The 19552-nt window shown below is 51.3% G+C and overlaps 3 non-coding genes across 3 annotated transcripts; all 3 read left to right on the top strand.

The window, feature by feature from the left end:
* The first annotated feature begins 6787 nt into the window (after window positions 1-6787).
* On the top strand, window positions 6788-6860 carry trnak-cuu (transfer RNA lysine (anticodon CUU)). The gene has a single exon. It is a non-coding gene; the product is annotated as a tRNA-Lys (tRNA).
* A 346-nt stretch (window positions 6861-7206) lies between these two features.
* On the top strand, window positions 7207-7317 carry trnal-caa (transfer RNA leucine (anticodon CAA)). The gene is made up of 2 exons: window positions 7207-7244; window positions 7272-7317. It is a non-coding gene; the product is annotated as a tRNA-Leu (tRNA).
* Window positions 7318-13477: 6160 nt separating this feature from the next.
* On the top strand, window positions 13478-13549 carry trnaw-cca (transfer RNA tryptophan (anticodon CCA)). Its single transcript has one exon. It is a non-coding gene; the product is annotated as a tRNA-Trp (tRNA).
* The last annotated feature ends 6003 nt before the right edge of the window (window positions 13550-19552 follow it).

The following is a 19552-nucleotide window of genomic DNA, read 5'->3' as shown; positions in this document are numbered from 1 at the left end:
CGCTCACGCGTTTTGCTGATACCACAGCCAGCAAAAATGCAGTCTTAATAGATATGAGCTTCATATCCACGCTGTGGAGAGGCTCAAACGGTGCCTTGGTAAGGGCTTCTAGAACCACATCAAGGCTCCACGACGGTAAACTGGTCGTTCTTGGAGGCCGCAAGCGTCTTGCGCCTTTCAGAAACTGAGATGCCAAAAATGGCAACCAGGTGATAAACCGTCAATGCGTACATGACAAGCCGAAATGGCGGCTAAATACATTTTAAGTGTAGAAGGAGATTTCCCTTCATCCAGCAGTTTCTGCAGAAACTGCAATATTACTGCCATAGGACAGGAGACTGGGTCGTGGCTCTCAGCCAGACACCAACTCTGAAACAACTGCCACTTATACGCATACTGCGACCTAGTAGAGGGCGCTCTCGCACTCTGGATGGTCGATATAACTGCAGTCGAAAGCCCTAAGGCTGACAGGCGCTCCCGCTCAGGGGCCAAACCCATAACTGCATGAGTTTGTGGTTTGGATGCCAAAGCTCTCCTTGAGCTTGGGACAACAGGTCTGCTCACAGAGGGAGCTCCCTCGGGCAACCGTGCAGTAATTGCACTAGACTCGGGAACCATATTCTCCGAGGCCACCGAGGAGCGATCAGAATCACTGTCGCTCGCTCTACCCTGACCTTCTCCAAGAAGGCGGGGAGCATCGGAATCGGTGGAAAGGCATACAGGAGCCCTGGCGGCCATTCGAGAGCCAGTGCATCCACCCCCAGGGGGCTGTCGAGGTCCTTCACCGAGAACCATAGGGGACAGTGCGTGGTCTCTCGCGAAGCGAAGAGATCGACTTGCGCTGTGCCGAACCATTCCCAGATGCGCTCTACCACCCGAGGGTGAAGACGCCATTCTGCCCGGCAGATGAACTGCACGCAGAGAGGCTAAATGCGGTTGAGCCCAGAGCAACATCCGCGTTACCATCCGGTGAAGACTGGGGGACCGCAATCCGCCCTGGCGATTGATATACGCCACTACTGTGGTGTTGTCTGACCGCACTAACACGTGCTTGTCTAGAAGCACTGGCAAGAAGTGCCGAAGGGCGAGGTCCACTGCTCTGAGTTCCAGAGCGTTGATGTGGGCTGACCTCCAGGGTCCTGACCACACTCCACGGGTCCCTGTCCCGTTCCAGACTGCTCCCCAACCTTGGTTGGAAGCGTCGGTTGTGATAACTTCCCTTCGGAAGATGGGACCCAAGCGCACTCCCTGGCGGATGTTCGACTGAACTTTCCACCAGCGTAATGCTTCCCAGCAGGTTCGGGATACCCTCAACCTGCGGTGCTTGTCTCTCCGCGGGTGCAACGCGAAGGCATTGAACCAGGCCTGCAGAGGTCTCTGGTGTAGTAAGCCCAAAGGAAGGGCTTGCGAGGCGGCAGCCATCAACCCCAGCATGCGCTGACAGAGCTCCATGCTGACTGTTTCTCTCAACCTGAATAGGGAGAGACACCGCTCTAATGAGGCAACTCTTTGTGTCGATAGGGTCGCTTCCATGGACACTGAGTCCAGATGCAGACCCAAAAACTCGGTCTGTTGGCTGGGCACGAGGCGGCTCATGTCTGGATTGACCTTCAGACCTAGCCGCTGAAGATGGTCTGTAACCATCACTGTGTGCTGTGCCAGCTGCTCCTTTGACTGCGCGCAGACGAGCCAGTCGTCCAGATAGTTCAGCAGTCGGACGCCTTGAGCCTGCAAAGGAGCTAAAATGGCGTCCATACACTTCGAAAAGGTTCGAGGAGCTAGAGACAGGCCGAATGGCAGGACGCAAAACTCGTAGACCCTGCTCTGGAATGCGAATCGTAGATACTCCCTGTGACCCGGACAGATGGGAACATGAAAGTACGCATCTGTCAGATCTATGGTGGTAAACCAGTCGCCCTGCCGGACAGACTGGACAATGTGCCTGTGCGTGAGCATCTTGAACGACAACACCCATAGGTATTTGTTCAGTACACGCAGGTCTAGAATAGGGCGGAGCCCGCCGTCCTTCTTTGGCACAAGGAAGTATTTGGAGTAGAACCCCTGGTCAGTCAGAGCAGGGTCTGCTAGTTGAATGGCACGCTTCCTGAGCAATGCCTATATTTCCACATTCAGAGCTGAGGACTGAACCACGTCCTTCACCACAGTTACCACCACCCCCCTGAAGGGGGGGGGGGTTTAACCGGAACTGAAGGGTGTACCCGGTGAGTATAGTTTTGCGCACCCAGATATCGCTGGTGCATTGTTGCCAAAACAGAAGCTGTGGAACAGTATAGGGTTGGGTTAATGGCTGCCTGGTTTTCTCAGGGCTGCTTAGGCTTCGCTCGCTCAGGAGGGGCCTGGCCAGAGCCACGAGGGCGTGGTCTGCCGCCTCCTCTAGGTCGCCACCCTGTGCGCTGCGGTCGTCCCCTTGGGATTTGGCCACGCGCTGCTGTATCTGCCGGGGAGGTCTTAGTACCCCCTGGACGCGGCTGGTGTTGCGGTGGTGTTCTACGCCACTGATGTTCTTGTGGGCGTTTGACCTGGAAAGGCCTACGCGGCCATATCGTAGCCAACTGCTGTGATCCCTCTCTAGCCTTAGCTGAGCTTTGCAGCATCTCTTCCACCGCTGGGCCAAATGTGTGCCCCGGTGTAATTGGGGCATCCAACATGGGAGCTTTGTCATGCTCCTGGACTCTCGCCTGCGAGAGCCAGAGCTGTCGTCTGGCCACCACCAGAGACGCGATGCTCCTGCCCTGGGCCCGCGAGTTAAGCTGGGATAGCTTGACCAGCAGCTGGGCAACTAGCCCCAACTCCGCTCCCAGAGACACCGAAGGGTAGTCTGGGAGATCCTTTATTAGCGCAGCCTGATAAACTGAAAGGAGGCTTGCCAGATTGGACAGCCTAACTGCCTCTGTAGCCGCCGAATAGCCCCTCTTGAGGTGCACCTCAGTGATCCTGCACTGCTTGTTAGGGCAGGTGGGGTCTTTCACCAACCAAGAGAGTGTTGGTGACTTCACCAACGCTGCGAACGCAGAGCCAACTGGCGGAAATGACGCCAGACCCGCTTCACTCGCACCTTGCATGGTAAAGGCAGCCGCCTTACGCGAGGTTGCCGGGGCGGAGGCTGGAGTCCCCCAAGTGGACTGCACCTCCTTAACAAAGTCTGGGAAGGCCGAAAGCGTCCTAGACTGCTGGCCCTGTGCCAAAGGCGACTCAAAAAGAGAGCGCCTAGGTTCTTCAGTGACAGGCCATTCTAAGCCCAGGTGGCGAGTCGCCCGCTCTACTAGGGACCATAAAGAGTCATCTGCGCCTACCTCCATCTCAGACTCTGAGTGGTGGGACGTGAGCTCTGCCTCCACACTATCCTCTCCGTGGAGAGGCTCACCCTCTGATGCATCTCGAGAGATAGCATCCACGTCCCATGCGTCCTGTTGCGCAACTGGAACGGACAGGGGTTGTGGTAGGACGATCGGCTGATTGACAGCCGGTCTGACTGGCTCCTCTGCGGCCCGAGCTGTGGCAAGGGACATGAGCAGCGATTGCTGCCCCATCATAAGGTCCATAAACTGAGACATCTTATTAGTGAGCTCAGTTACACCACCTCGCCTGTCGCGACAAGGAGAACGGGAACGTCCTCTCCTTCGGGGCGATCTAGAGCGGGATCTCGAGATCTGACGGGGGCGTTCGCCGCGAGGAGAAGGGCCTCCTGGGGCAGCAGTGTGGAGTAGTGGTTAGGGCTCTGGACTCTTGACCGGAGGGTTGTGGGTTCAATCCCCGGTGGGGACACTGCTGCTGTACCCTTGAGCAAGGTACTTTACCTAGATTGCTCCAGTAAAAACCCAACTGTATAAATGGGTAATTGTATGTAAAAATAATGTGATATCTTGTAACAATTGTAAGTCGCCCTGGATAAGGGCGTCTGCTAAGAAATCAATAATAACAATAGCATTACAGAAAGGCTGTGGGAGCGGTCTCTCTTACGCCTAACGTCAGGAGATCGTTGACCAGGGGTAACCTGGGAAGGTGAACTCCTGGAAAAAGGCAGCTTCGCTGGCGGGGAAGCCAAAGAAGGCTGCGGGGCGGAAAGGTTGTGTGACGACCCAGATGAAGGGGAGCGATCCCCGACTGCTCTCCTCGCCCTACGACGCAGAGTGCGCGTCTGAAAGCTTGCACATAACGTGCAAAAGGCTTTGTCTGCCAAAGCAGATGCCGCATGCTCCGGCCCCAGACAGGACACGCAGTCCTCATGCGGGTCATTAGCTGGTAACTTCGTCCCACAGGTGACACAGCGGTGAAATGACATGGTGCAGCACGTTGTATGCCGAAGCGTACCGTGCCAGTAATAGGAGCGCCGAGCGTTAAGTACTGAGCACCAAGCGAACAGCTTTAAGGTGCGTTGAGGCGCGTGCACCAAGCACTGAAAGACAATCGTCAAGTGCGTGCACTAAGGCACCGAGCGTCGAGGTGCGTGCACCAAAGGTGCGTGCACCGAGCACCGAGCGCCGAGGTGCGTGCACCGAGGCACCGAGCACCGAGCGTCGAGGTACGTGCACTGAGGCACCGAGCGTGGAGGTGCGTGCACCAAGGCACCGAGCACCGAGCGTCGAGGCGCGTGCACCGAGGCACCGAGCGCCGAGGTGCGTGCACCGAGCACCGAGCGTCGAGGTGCGTGCACCGAGGCACCGAGCACCGAGCGTCGAGGTGCGTGCACCGAGGCACCGAGCACCGAGCGTCGAGGTGCGTGCACCGAGCACCGAGCGTCGAGGTGCGTGCACCGAGCACCGAGCGTCGAGGTGCGTGCACCGAGGCACCGAGCACCGAGCGTCGAGGTGCGTGCACCGAGGCACCGAGCACCGAGCGTCGAGGTGCGTGCACCGAGCACCGAGCGTCGAGGTGCGTGCACCGAGGCACCGAGCGTCGAGGTGCGTGCACCGAGGCACCGAGCACCGAGCGTCGAGGTGCGTGCACCGAGGCACCGAGCACCGAGCGTCGAGGTGTTTGCACCGAGCACCAAGCGTCGAGGTGCGTGCACCGAGGCACCGAGCACCGAGCGTCGAGGTGCGTGCACAGGTGCGTTGCGTGCACTGAGCCCAAGCACTAGGCGCCGAAGCGCTACACCAGGCGCCTAAGCGCTGACACCGAAAGCGCCGGAGCGCGTGTACTGCACCAGACGATCCACGTCAGCTGACCCGCAAAGCGGAGACGCTATGTGCTCTAGTACTGTGTCTGAGTCTCGAAAGACAAGGTGTTGTGCTGCTTATAAGGGCAACAGTTAATGCACTTGGTGGTCGTCTTCCTTATACTGTATGGGAAAAAAACTTTTTTTTTTTTTTTTTATTTGTTTGGACGCTGCAGCAGACACTACGTATAGAGTAAGAACAGTGGGGCTATACTCAATAGCAGCCACGTGGCGGTAGAACGCGCCGCGGTGGGGGGGGAGACTGCAATGCAGGCTGCACGCACACACACACACACACGCGGTCTAGCCTAAGCAAGACCGAGGCTGCAATAATGCGCGTGGCCTAAGGCAAAGCGAAAGGAAAAATATATATTAACAAGAAAATATATATAATCCTAAATAACACAATAACTGAAATAAACTCAGAGAAGGGGTAATTAACCAGCTTCTCAAGCGTAAAGCTTATCGAGTACAATCAGTTAACAAGCTCTATTATCTATTACCTACTGTACCAAGGCTGAAGACAAAAGAGGAAGTGCATCCCCGCGCGCGCAGTTAAGTAAGCTCCCAGGGGGGCGGGCTTACACTGCAGCTGGCGTGGGGGCCTATCGGCAGCTTTGCTATAAAAGCTCAGCCTACCGGTGCTGCCTGACGGCAATATCTCATGTTGATGGTAATTTTCGACTTGAAAGGGAACCTCCGATGTCTGACGCTGCAGTAAATCAACTCGTGTGTGCGTGTAATTATTCTTTTTCTGTTTATATGAAGGAGGGCGACCTGTTTTGTCGCATTCTATATGGGATTGTAGCAGCCACACCCAGTGACACCCAGTGAGAGTCCTAATACCGACACTACTAAAAATTAATTAAAAGGTTTGGAATAGGAATGACAACAGAATGACAAAGGCAGAATAACAATTCACAAAGCTTTATTACAATGATCCATGATTCACATAAATCAGTTCAAATAACTAACAATAAAATGTATTAAAGCTGTACTAAAAACAAGGAGGGGAAATTGAATAAAGCCAGCCAATAGCCACATTTTAAAAGCATGGGGTATTAGACCAACATATAGCAGCGATTACACTTCTCTTTAAGAGTGCTAGGTGATTGGAAACAGCTCTTCGCAGCAAGGGTACAACAACAAAAGCCAGATTGTTAATACACACAAGTTTTAACAGTATTAGGGAACGTTAGCTGCAACATTACAGGTTTAACTATATTAGAGCAATTCAACAACAATACAAGTTTAGTTAAGATAATTAGCAGCAACGTTCAGGTTTAGCAGCGGTGTAGCATAAGTAAACAGAACCAAAAGGTGTGGGGACATTTACCTGCTGCTGGAACACTTTTAATCTAACAAAACAAAATTGATGAGACCTGGATTTAACCACACGTCTCAGAGCTTTATTCAACAGACTAGCTCTCGAATTATCCAAAACTTTACTTTTGGAATATACTCACACGGCTGTAACACCGCAGACACAGAAACAGCGCGTCTCCAGAACACTCATCTACAGCAGCAGCACACCGAATCTCAGGTCCCACGCACCTGTCGGTACTTCCTCTCTCACCCCACCTCAAAGAAAGAAACTTTCTCCCGACAGCCCGGCTAGCTCAGTCGGTAGAGCATGAGACTCTTAATCTCAGGGTCGTGGGTTCGAACCCCACGTTGGGCGTCCTTTTTAAATACAAATTGTAGATGTTTCTTCGAGGCAACGGAGCAATGTCTGATTCTGTTCACATTGTATAAAGTATTGCAACACAATTACTTATTGGTCATTGTCATATAGCAATTGCTATTGTAAAATGCGTGCATCCTTTAAAGAAATACCGATATTGAAATAAAGAATCTTACTTTCGTGGGTTGGCTTCAATCTGTTTCTTTTTTACACTTGTCATTACATCATTCATGGAGCAAGTTAGTATGTGCGTAATAAACCCAATTGGGCCTTGATACAATAGACAACCCTAGTCTCTGCTGAAATGAAATAATGCGGTTTTCTACTAAAGCAAACGCAGCTTGTCAGAATGGCCGAGTGGTCTAAGGCGCCACACTCAAGGACGCTGTCTTTCCAAAGAATTGTGTGTTCTGGTCTCCGAATGGAGGCGTGGGTTCAAATCCCACTTCTGACAGTTCACTTTTACTTTTTTTTTAAATGAATCAATTTGTTCGTTTTACTATAAAAGATTGTTTCAAGGAAATCAACAGCTGATACCAAACTCTTGTCAGCACTCAATACCATTTTAATTTCCATTTTAAATCGGACTAAAATAGCGTTCCTAACACAGATTGCATTTTTGTTGTAAACTGGCTACTTGTCGAAGTCACTGAAAAATATTTTGTGTAGAAACATGTGTTATTTAACTAAAGATTGTTTTAATATTTCAAATAACATATTACTTTGAAAAACATCTCTGACTGCCACTGGATCGTGGTCTCAGGCTGGGATGCGGACCATTGAGAACAGTATAAACGATCTATTAGTGGAAGTAGCTTACATGAGAAATGCCCTCGTTTAACATGCTAGGATGATCGACTTCGGTATTCTCCAACTGCTGTTTACATTTTCTAACACGTTATGAGGTCGAAAACAAAGGTTGACAGCTTCCTTGGAAGTGGGGGTAAGCACAAGTTATTTTCAGATGTAATGTTTTTATTTAAGCTCAATATTGTCCTGCGTAGTGCAAATCACATAACTATATTTTTATATTAGTCAAGCCGTATTTAAAGTGTTCATAAATTGCTTTAGCATTAGCAATGACCAATTTGAAATTTGCTTATTGATTTTAACAACTGAGCAATTGTAGGCTTGATGTTGTCTTTTTTCTGAGTTTCTACCAGTATGAGACCAATCTTTCTAGCCGGGGGAGGTTTCAGTCCCCGCCCACCTACATAGTATTCAGGAGGAGGAAGGCTCTGGTGATTTCAAGGGTTTTGCTGCAAATGTGTTTCTTACCCGTTAAGTGCCATTGTCCTAATCTGAGACTACTTTGTCATTTTTGGCGCATTTTTAACTGGCATGTTATTTGAATTTTCTTTTAACTCTATTGTTATGATAACTTACTCTAATTTTGTTAACCGTAACAGTTAAGTCTAGATGTAAGGTATCAGATTAAATAAACACACCTTGTGTTCAGATTTTTTTTTTTTGTTTTAATAAATGTATTGGTCCTCTATGGGTAGAGTCAGGTAAACTGCATACCTGCCGTTTCTACACCTTAACATTTACAAAATACACACACTAAATTGAAAAGTAATAACAGAAAGTCTTGCCTTCAGTTAATATTTTAGAAAATCTATTTTGCTAACAGAAGACAATGTCTCTCTGGGGTTGGCCTGTCATTAGATTGCCGATGTAAGATCCCTGGTCCCATCGTAGAAGCAGGATAGTTTATTCACAAATAAATACATACACGTTTGTTTATGTTTCTTTTGTTGGTAAATTAACCCAATACATTAAGCTGGGCTGAGTTGAGTGGGGGACGGAGGGGGGTGATGCTGGGACGCCAGAATCACCGTCGAGCCCTCTTGAGGTGTCGTGGGCTAGTCGACGAAACACTGAGGATGGAAGGTGCCCACTTGAAAACCCCAGAGATGTACCCTACTTAGCTCAATCCAGACGGTTGTCATGCTGATGCGCTGGGGAGGCCGCACTTTGGTTGATCCCCGGAGCCAGCATCGCAGCCTTTGTGTGTGCTGATGCGCCAGGGAGGCAAAATAAGCTGATCCCTGGAGCCAGCATTACACTTCAGCCATTAACACCAGACAGAAGGATATCTACATCATCATATGGAAGGAAACGTAAATGGAGGGAGACACATATGGATCACATTAGTTTACTGTAAAGCTACGTCTTAGTTGGTGCTTATCTTGGCGAGAGCCGAGTTCAAATCAGCATGAAGTTTTAACATCTACTCTCGTGTCATGGAAATCATGAAGATCTGGATACGTCCAGTGACTGCTGTGAATAGTGCAGCTGGCAACAAGGGAAAGACCTTGTGACAGCCTGGAGAGACAGCTGACAGGAGGAACGAGACCCCATTGGGGCTGGTAAGGGTTAGCTACCCTTGTCGGCAGTATCCAGCTCTGTGCTTACAGGATGCTGGAGACACCCGCCCAAGGCTTCTAAGAAATGAAAGAGAAAAATACCCCTAGAGTCTGCGAGAGCGGGGGCGGAAGATGACTCAACGTTGGACAACACGGTTAACGACTTAGGAACGGAAATGGATATGAGTATGGAGAGTACTTCACAAAAGACTAGTTCAAGATCTGCAGTTAACAAAGACATGGAACTCCAGGTTTGTGTCTGCGGCTGGAGCAAGGTGACAACGGTCAGGGGTTTGAAGATTCATCAAGGGAGAATGAAATGCTTGAGGGAGAAGGGACAAGGGCCTCGCATTGATCAGTACTTCTTACGAAGTCAGTCAAGTCAGTCGAATGAAATCCAGCGACAGGAAGCAAACCACAGTTCGCAGGATATCAGCACCCCTGTCATAGATGTGAGGAGGACTTGCATGGACACAGTTAGTGATGAACCTAATGATCCTTGTGAACCCGGTCAGACAAACCAGCATAAGAGAGAAAAGAACCTCAACGGGCACAAGCCTGGAGTTAAATGGCCAAGAGCTTGTGAGAAAACTGCATGGGACACAGTAAACACAGATCTCTGCGTTGCATTGGAAAGATTAAGTGGAACAGTTGAAAAGAAGCTGGATAAATTTGGGGACATCATCTACGCATATGGAAGTGAGAGGTTTGGAGTTGAAAAAAGGAAGGAAAAAGTACAAACTATTCCTGGAAAGTCTAGACGGCAGCAGGAGATTGAACGCTTAGTTAGAGAAAGGAGACAGCTGAGGAACCAATGGAGAAGAGCAGAACAAAGTCAGAAGGAGGGACTCAATCTCTTACAAAGGGTCATAAAAGATAAGCTTGCAACATTGTGCAGAGCTGAGCGCCTACGGAAACGCTACAAAAAGAAGGAGCGTGCGAGAGCGAACTTTTACAAAGACCCATTCAAATTTGTAAAGAAGTTATTCACCAGTGAGAAGAATGGCACACTAAAAGCATCTAAGGTTGAGCTGGAGAGATATTTGGAGGAAACACATACAGATTCAAAAAGGCAGGAGCCTATGTCAGTTCCGTCAGACATCCCACCTATCAATCCACCAGAATACCAAATGGAGGACTGTGCACCTAAGTGGAAAGAAATAGAGCAAGCTGTGAAAAAAGCAAGGGCTTCATCATCTCCAGGGCCTAATGGAGTTCCATACAGAGTGTACAAGAGTGCTTCAGGAGTTCTACGAATTCTGTGGAAATTGATGAAAGTGGCATGGGAAAAACAGGTTGTACCAAGAGCATGGCGCCGAGCAGGTGGAGTCTTTATACCTAAAGAAAAAGATTCTACAAGCATCAGTCAGTTTCGTCCCATTTCCCTATTAAATGTAGAAGGCAAGATTTTCTTCAGCATTATTGCTCAGAGATTGTCAGCTTACCTATTAAAGAACTGCTTCATTGGCACTTCAATACAAAAAGCGGGCATTCCAGGTTTCCCAGGTTGCTTAGAACACATCAATGTGATCTGGCAACAAATTCAATCAGCTAAAAAGGAGAGGAAGGAGCTCCATGTGACATTCTTGGATTTGGCTAATGCATATGGTTCAGTGCCACATGAACTACTTTGGGCAGCATTTGATTTTTTCAGTGTACCGATGACAATAACAAATTTAGTGAAAGCCTATTTTGGAGATTTGCAATTCAGTTGTTCAACTTCAGAATTCAGCACTACATGGCAATGCCTAGAGGTTGGAATAATGGCAGGATGCACCATTTCTCCACTGGCTTTTACCATGGCAATGGAAGTAATCATTAGGGCATCAAAATGGGTAGTAGGAGGAGAGCGCTTGGCTTCTGGAATGCGACTACCACCAATTCGAGCATACATGGATGACATGACAACCATGACTACAACAGTAGCCTGCACTAATCGATTATTGGGCAAATTAACCAATAACATTGAATGGGCACGAATGCAATTCAAGCCCACTAAATCAAGGAGCATCTCTATAATTAAAGGCAAAGTAGTAGATAAAACATTCTTCATTAATGGTGAGGCAATACCAACAGTGTCTGAGAAGCCAGTGAAGAGTCTTGGGAGATGGTACGACGGGGATCTAAAGGACACAGTTCGTGTGGGAGAAGTTAGACAACAAGCAGTGGAAGGGTTGAAGAGCATAGACAGCTGCGCTCTACCAGGTAAACTAAAACACTGGTGCTTTCAGTTTGGTCTACTGCCGAGGTTGCTGTGGCCACTGACTGTGTACGAGGTTTCTTTGACAACAGTAGAGAAGCTGGAAGCTTTAATCAGTTCATACATCAGGAAATGGTTGGGAGTTACACGCTGCCTCAGCAGAGTGGGACTTTATGGTAAAGGAATACTGCAGCTACCAGTCTCTGCTCTAACCGAGGAGTTTAAGTGCGCCAAGGTCAGACTGGAAATGACATTAGTAGAGTCACGCGATAAATGCGTAAGGGAGGCAGCACCTGTGTTGAAAACTGGAAGAAAGTGGGCGGCAAAGAAAGCTGTGGAAGATGCAAAGGCTTCCCTTCGAATTGGTGATATCATGGGGCAAGTTCAGCATGGAAGAGGGGGTCTTGGTTTCAGTTCAACTCCTCCTACATGGCACAAGGCGGCCCCAGCTCAAAGGAGGAAGCTGGTAGTCAACGAGGTGCAAAAGCAGGAGGAGAGGATGAGGTGTATAAAGTCCATTTCCCAGGCCAAACAGGGAGAATGGATGAGATGGGAGAGTGTGGAAAAACGCAAGATTGGCTGGCAAGACCTATGGTCAATGGAACAGAGCAGGATCAGTTTCCTCATCAGGTCAACATATGATGTTCTCCCATCACCACAGAACCTAAACCTCTGGGTAGGAGAGGATCCCTCATGTCCTTTGTGTTCATCTCCTGCAACATTAAGGCACATTTTGACAGGATGTAAGGTGGCTCTTAGCCAAGGATGGTTTACTTGGCGCCATGACCAGGTGCTGCGATGTTTGGCCTTAGCATTGGAAGACAAGCGTAACATGACCAATAAGTTGCCACCTGTTCCATCAAAACATTACACACAAAAGACAACATTCCTCCGCCCAGGAGAGCAACCACCAAGAAAAGGTGTTAAAACCAATCCTCGCCCAGGACAACTGGAAGCTGCTAGAGACTGGAATATGCTGGCAGATGTTGGTCAACGGCTTATTTTTCCACCTGAGATTGCCACCACTGACCTTCGACCAGATATTGTCTTGTGGTCTGGATCAGCACGCCTTGTTCACCTGGTAGAGTTAACAGTGCCATGGGAGGACGCTGTAGATGAGGCGTATGAGAGGAAGAAACTGCGGTATGCTCAACTAGCCACTGAAGCGGAACAGCGAGGATGGAGAGTTCGGGTTTACCCAGTGGAAGTGGGTTGTCGAGGATTTGTGGCACACTCTACAACCCGGTTTCTCAGAGACGTCGGATTCAGTGGCCAAGAGTTGCGTCGCACAGTGAAGAACTTATCTGAAGCAGCAGAGAGGAGCAGCAACTGGCTGTGGTTGAGACGGAAAGATTCTGGCTGGGGACAGGTAAGTAAGCTGGGCTGAGTTGAGTGGGGGACGGAGGGGGGTGATGCTGGGACGCCAGAATCACCGTCGAGCCCTCTTGAGGTGTCGTGGGCTAGTCGACGAAACACTGAGGATGGAAGGTGCCCACTTGAAAACCCCAGAGATGTACCCTACTTGGCTCAATCCAGACGGTTGTCATGCTGATGCGCTGGGGAGGCCGCACTTTGGTTGATCCCCGGAGCCAGCATCGCAGCCTTTGTGTGTGCTGATGCGCCAGGGAGGCAAAATAAGCTGATCCCTGGAGCCAGCATTACACTTCAGCCAGTTCAAATCAGCATGAAGTTTTAACATCTACTCTCGTGTAATGGAAATCTTGCATTCTGCCACGTAATTAGACGATCAAAGCCCATTTGTGCCAGTGCGCATTCAACGGAGAGACGCTGAGAGAATCCTAGTTAAATACTAGTTTTACTGATTTGAACTAGTTGTTTAATGTTTTCTTTACTTTTAAAGCTGAGAATCAAACACACTTGCGACAACTTCATAGCCCTGCTGGCTACGAACACGTATCGAGTCGGCTGTTTCCTATAACCCTGGTGATACCGAGTGTTTTCCAAGTATCAGCATCGGCATTACCATGCGTTTGGCATGCTTGCTGTGCACTCTAGCATTGCATAACAAGCATGTAGTATGCCCGGACTTCGTGGCGCAACGGTAGCGCGTCTGACTCCAGATCAGAAGGTTGCGTGTTCAAATCACGTCGAGGTCAAAGCCTTCTTTGTTTCTATTCCGCACTATTTCGTTGTTTAACGTGTTTGGATTTGAATGTTTCCGTGCATTTATTTAAACAATTTAGCCTACACAACATATTGATTGTATAGCGATCAAACAGAGATTTCTTGTATTGTGATTTTTTTATGTTTCATTTGATACTGCACAATAAATTAAAGTGACTCCCAAATTAATGTTGGCCAGTCTTCAATGACATAGTTGGGTAATAAAGTCATATTAACACTTCCTTGCATGTTATATTGAAAACAGCTCTACAAATACTAGTTTTGAAGAAACTTAAAGTACAGCAAGTAATGATTGATGCCTTAAAGCTTAACAGACCTTTAAAAATTAACAAAGAAAACATAAAAAAGGGGCACATAGTCGGCAGGATGTGAACATGAGCGGGGAAACTCTAACATCTTTTAAGTCCATCACCTTAACTACTTGGCCAAAACGATAGGTTGCGGATGCAACTCCGGTTCCCTGAAAGAGAAAATAACCATCAAGGTATGGGACATTGCCGTCAGGCAGTAGGGATTGGCTGAGCTTTATGTCAAAGCTGCCGATAGGCCTCCGCGCAAGCTGCCGTGTAAGCCCGCCCCCCTGGGAACTTACTATACGCAGCGCGCGAAGAGTCACTTCCTCTTTTGCCCTTCAGGCCGTGAAGGCCTCCAGAGCGACCTCGCGGCTTGATGGTTATTTTCTCTTTCAGGCAACCGGGGTTGTATCCGCAACCTATCGTTCCCTTTCAAGTCGAGAATAACCATCAAGGTATGGGAACAGTGTACCCAAGTGTAACAGGGCGAGCAGCCCTGTACATTGTTTGTTTATTTTTAGATCGGGGTCTCCCCCTCCGCCCCTGTGCAGTGTGTTTTTCTTTTGTATTTAGTTTTATTGTATTATATTTATGACGGCGTAGCGCCGTGTTTTGTTTATTTTTAAAACATGTCCTGGCAGAGGCGAGATCGGTGCTCGTCCTCTGCCAGGTGTAATGAAAAAACTCGTGCAGAAGGTGGCCATCTCCCGAATTAATTAAGTGATTAATTTAGTTGCTAATCGGGAGATGGTCACCTGAATATAAAAAGCCTGCAACTCTCCAGTTCAGGGTGGGTGTTTGGAGTAGAGAGACAGAGAGCGAGAGGATTAAAAACGAAACTAAAGCATAGCATACAGGAACAGTGACAGCAACTGCCCAGCCTGACCTGTATGGTTTATGGTTTATTTATTTTGGATTTTGTGTTCGTGATTTGTTTTTGTTTAACCTTTTATTTTGCTCTGTGAGCGATTGTTTTCTGTTTGAATATTTTATTTATTTTTGGATTCATTAAATAAAACGGCGCCCGCGCCACTGCACAATACCTTTTTGTTTTGTTGTCCCTTCTTCTGCCGTGACGTCACCACTCAGCCATTCCTGTCACATATGGTGTCCTGCGTGGGATCGCAGCGCCTCCAGGACGCAGGCAGAAGAGGGTACTGCAGGTTTTTTCGTTTTTTTTTTTTTTTCGTTTTTGTGTGTGGAGTGAAGAGGAGGAAGGAAGATGGGAGGAAAGAAGTGGGAGGAAGCTTCGTGGTGCCTGCACTTCACGGAGGTGAGGCACTACCGGAGGGAAAGTGCTCCACAGAGGCCACCTCTCCAGAGAAGGATGGAGAGGTATGAGAGCTGGCTGAGGGACACCAGCGCCCCGCTGTGGTTAAAAACAGAGGGGAGACATCTGCTGGGGGACAGCAACCTGGATATCCTCTTGGACTTCGTTAGGCTGGAGCCAGAAGTTCAGGAAAAAGCCATCACCAGAGGATATCCAGGGCTCATAGAGGCCTTGGAGAGGATGACCCAGATGGTCGACTGGGTCTACCAGGAGCGAGAGGGGAGAGAGCGGAAGGTGAGGAGAAGGAGGCAGAGAGGGAACACGGACCTGGAATGGGAGGAGCCCGAATGTCCTGCGCCTGAGTGGGAGGAGCCCGAATGTCCTGCGCCTGAGTGGGAGGAGCCCGAATGTCCTGCGCCTAAAAGGGAGGAGCCCGAACGTCCTGCGCCTAAAAGGGAGGAGCCCGAACGTCCTGCGCCCAAGAGGGGGGAGTCGGTGCGTCCACGGCCCAAGAGGGGGGAGTCGGTGCGTCCACGGCCCAAGAGGGGGGAGTCGGTGCATCCACGGCCCAAGAGGGGGGAGTCGGTGCGTCCACGGCCCAAGAAGGGGAAGGCCGAAGGTCCACAGCCCAGGTACCTGCCAGCAGAGGGAGAGTTCCTGCTGGTGCCACCTCTGTCTCCATGGGAGGACTGTGAGTCGCTCCCACCACCACCAGCAGAGGGAGAATACCTGCTGGTGCCACCTCTGTCTCCATGGGAGGACTGTGAGTCGCTCCCACCTCCGCCAGCAGAGGGAGAATACCTGCTGGTGCTACCTCCGTCTCCGTGGGAGGACTGTGAGCCGCTCCCACCTCCACCAGCAGAGGGAGCATACCTGCTGGTTCCACCTCCACCGCCGTGGGAGGACTGTGAGCCGCTCCCACCTCCACCAGCAGAGGGAGCATACCTGCTGGTTCCCCCTCCACCGCCGTGGGAGGACTGTGAGTCGCTCCCACCTCCGCCAGCAGAGGGAGCATACCTGCTGGTGCCATCTCCACCGCCCTGGGAGGACTGTGAGTCGCTCCCACCTCCGCCAGCAGAGGGAGCATTCCTGCTGGTTCCACCTCCGTCTCCATGGGAGGACTGTGTGTCGCTCCCACCTCCGCCAGCAGAGGGAGCATTCCTGCTGGTTCCACCTCCACCGTCGTGGGAGGACGACGTGTCGCTCCCACCACCAGCAGAGGGAGCATACCTGCTGGTGCCACCTCCGTCTCCGTGGGAGGACGACATGTCGCTCCCACCACCACCACCACCAGCAGAGGGAGCATGCCTGCTGGTTCCGCTTCCACCACTGCCAGCAGAGGGAACATGCCTGCTGGTTTCCCTGTTGCAGCCAGAAGGGGAGGCGCCCCTGCCGCCTTCGCTGCCAGAAGGGGAGGAGCCGCCTTCGCTGCCAGAAGGGGAGGAGCCGCCTTCGCTGCCAGAAGGGGAGGAGCCGCCTTCGCTGCCAGAAGGGGAGGAGCCGCCTTCGCTGCCAGAAGGGGAGGAGCCCCTGCCGCCTTCGCAGCCTGAAGGGGAGGAAGCCCTGCCGCCTTCGCAGCCTGAAGGGGAGGAAGCCCTGCCGCCTTCGGAGCCTGAAGGGGAGGAAGCCCTGCCGCCTTCGGAGCCTGAAGGGGAGGAAGCCCTGCCGCCTTCGCAGCCTGAAGGGGAGGAAGCCCTGCCGCCTTCGCAGCCTGAAGGGGAGGAAGCCCTGCCGCCTTGGCCGCCTTCGCAGCCTGAAGGGGAGGAAGCCCTGCCGCCTTGGCCGCCTGAAGGGGAGGAAGCCCTGCCGCCTTGGCCGCCTGAAGGGGAGGAAGCCCTGCCGCCTTGGCCGCCTGAAGGGGAGGAAGCCCTGCCGCCTTGGCCGCCTGAAGGGGAGGAAGCCCGTCCGCCTTGGCCGCCTGAAGGGGAGGAAGCCCTGCCGCCTTGGCCGCCAGAAGGGGAGGAGCCCCTGCCGCCCTGGCTGCCAGAAGGGGAGAAGCCCCTGCCGCCTTGGCCGCCAGAAGAGGAGGAGCCCCTGCCGCCTTTACTGTCAGGAGGAGAGGAGAAGGAGCTACCTCTACCTCCACCACCACCATTGGGAGAAGTGGAGCTCCTGCTGCCGCCTTCATGGCCAGGGGCTCCCCTCCCGCCGTCAGCATCGCCTTGGGTCGCCTGTGTCTCCCTTGCGTCTCCTAGGGTTGCTGCCGGTCCTGCGTTGCCTCCCGAGGGTCCGCTGCCGTCGCCTCCCGAGGGTCCGCTGCCGTCGCCTCCCGAGGGTCCGCTGCCGCTGCCGTCGCCTCCCGAGGGTCCGCTGCCGTCGCCTCCCGAGGGTCCGCTGCCGCTGCCGTCGCCTCCCGAGGGTCCGCTGCCGCGGCCGTCGCCTGGGGTCGCCAGGGATCCTGCTTCACCTGGGGTCCCTACACTGTGGTCGGAGCCCCATGGAGGGGAGCTGCCGGCCATCAAGAAAGGGGGGGAGGTCAGGAGACCAGCTCCCCCAGCCGCACTTTCGCGGCAGGATATTGTGTGGTCGGAGCCCCACGGAGGGGAGCTGCCGGCCATCAAGAAAGGGGGGGAGGTCAGGAGACCAGCTCCCCCAGCCGCACTTTCGCGGCAGGATATTGTGTGGTCGGAGCCCCACGGAGGGGAACTGCCGGCTATGAAGAAGGGGGGGAAGGTCAGGAGACCAGCTCCCCCAGCCGCAATTTCGCGGCAGGACAGAGTGTGGAGGGAGCCCCAGAAGAGGGAGCTGCCGGCCACAAAGAATTGGGGGGTGCTGGAGATTCCACCATGGCCACCCCCCAGAAGCAACTTGCTTCCCCCTCTCCGAGGACATTGAGACTGAGGGGGGAGGTGGCCGTTGGGGCCATGTGTGCTTCGCACAAGGAGGGGGATATGTAACAGGGCGAGCAGCCCTGTACATTGTTTGTTTATTTTTAGATCGGGGTCTCCCCCTCCGCCCCTGTGCAGTGTGTTTTTCTTTTGTATTTAGTTTTATTGTATTATATTTATGACGGCGTAGCGCCGTGTTTTGTTTATTTTTAAAACATGTCCTGGCAGAGGCGAGATCGGTGCTCGTCCTCTGCCAGGTGTAATGAAAAAACTCGTGCAGAAGGTGGCCATCTCCCGAATTAATTAAGTGATTAATTTAGTTGCTAATCGGGAGATGGTCACCTGAATATAAAAAGCCTGCAACTCTCCAGTTCAGGGTGGGTGTTTGGAGTAGAGAGACAGAGAGCGAGAGGATTAAAAACGAAACTAAAGCATAGCATACAGGAACAGTGACAGCAACTGCCCAGCCTGACCTGTATGGTTTATGGTTTATTTATTTTGGATTTTGTGTTCGTGATTTGTTTTTGTTTAACCTTTTATTTTGCTCTGTGAGCGATTGTTTTCTGTTTGAATATTTTATTTATTTTTGGATTCATTAAATAAAACGGCGCCCGCGCCACTGCACAATACCTTTTTGTTTTGTTGTCCCTTCTTCTGCCGTGACGTCACCACTCAGCCATTCCTGTCACACCAAGCCGTCGCGAGGGAGGATTCTCGGCAGTAGGACAGCCTTACGTCATAACGCAACTGCGTAGGCAGTACATCTACACATATGCGGAGCTGCGCCTCAGCGTCTATGCTCGCAATGACACCTGTCCCAAGGTGGAATAGTCACACCATATTGTCAACCACTCTAGACGTCCGCAACCTGAGGTGTCATAGAGTGCAACACAGATGCTCCAAATGACGGAGCAGAGGATTCCAGTACATTTAACCGGTAGAACCTCGTAAATGTATGCGGTGTAACCCAACTGGCTGCAGCGCAAATGTCAGACATCGGCACCCCTCTAAAGAGGGCCCAGGATGTTGCCATACCCCTAGTGGAATGTGCCTTCAACTGCCCTGGTGGCGGAAGGCCCATAGTATCATATGCTAACTGAATAGCATCCACTATCCAATGAGAAAGGCGTTGCTTAGACAGCGGCTGACCCAAAGTTTTAGAACCATGGCATATGAACAGCTGTTCTGTTTGCCTCACAGTCTTTGTGCGATCAATATAACACCTCAATGCCCGCACAGGGCAGAGCATGTGTAACCGCTCTTCCTCTGGGGAAGAAAAAGGAGGAGGATGGAACGCCATCAACTCGACTGGTTGGTTCATGTGAAACGGGGATATGACCTTGGGTAAAAAGGCCAGATTTGGACGCATGGAGACCTTAGAACCGTCTCCTGCGAAACGAGTACATGATGGATGCACCGAGAGTGCATGTAACTCGCCCACACGTTTTGCTGATACCACTGACAGCAAAAACGCAGTCTTAATAGACGCGAACTTCATATCCACAATGTGGAGAGGCTCGAACGGTGCCTTGGTAAGGGCTTCTAGTACCACATCAAGGCTCCAAGACGGTAAACTGGTCGACC

This window comes from Acipenser ruthenus, chromosome 35 (assembly GCF_902713425.1).
Source record: "Acipenser ruthenus chromosome 35, fAciRut3.2 maternal haplotype, whole genome shotgun sequence".
Taxonomy (NCBI): Eukaryota; Metazoa; Chordata; class Actinopteri; order Acipenseriformes; family Acipenseridae; genus Acipenser; species Acipenser ruthenus.
The sequence above is the reverse complement of the archived record's forward strand: the minus strand, read 5'-3'. Positions and strand labels throughout refer to the sequence as shown.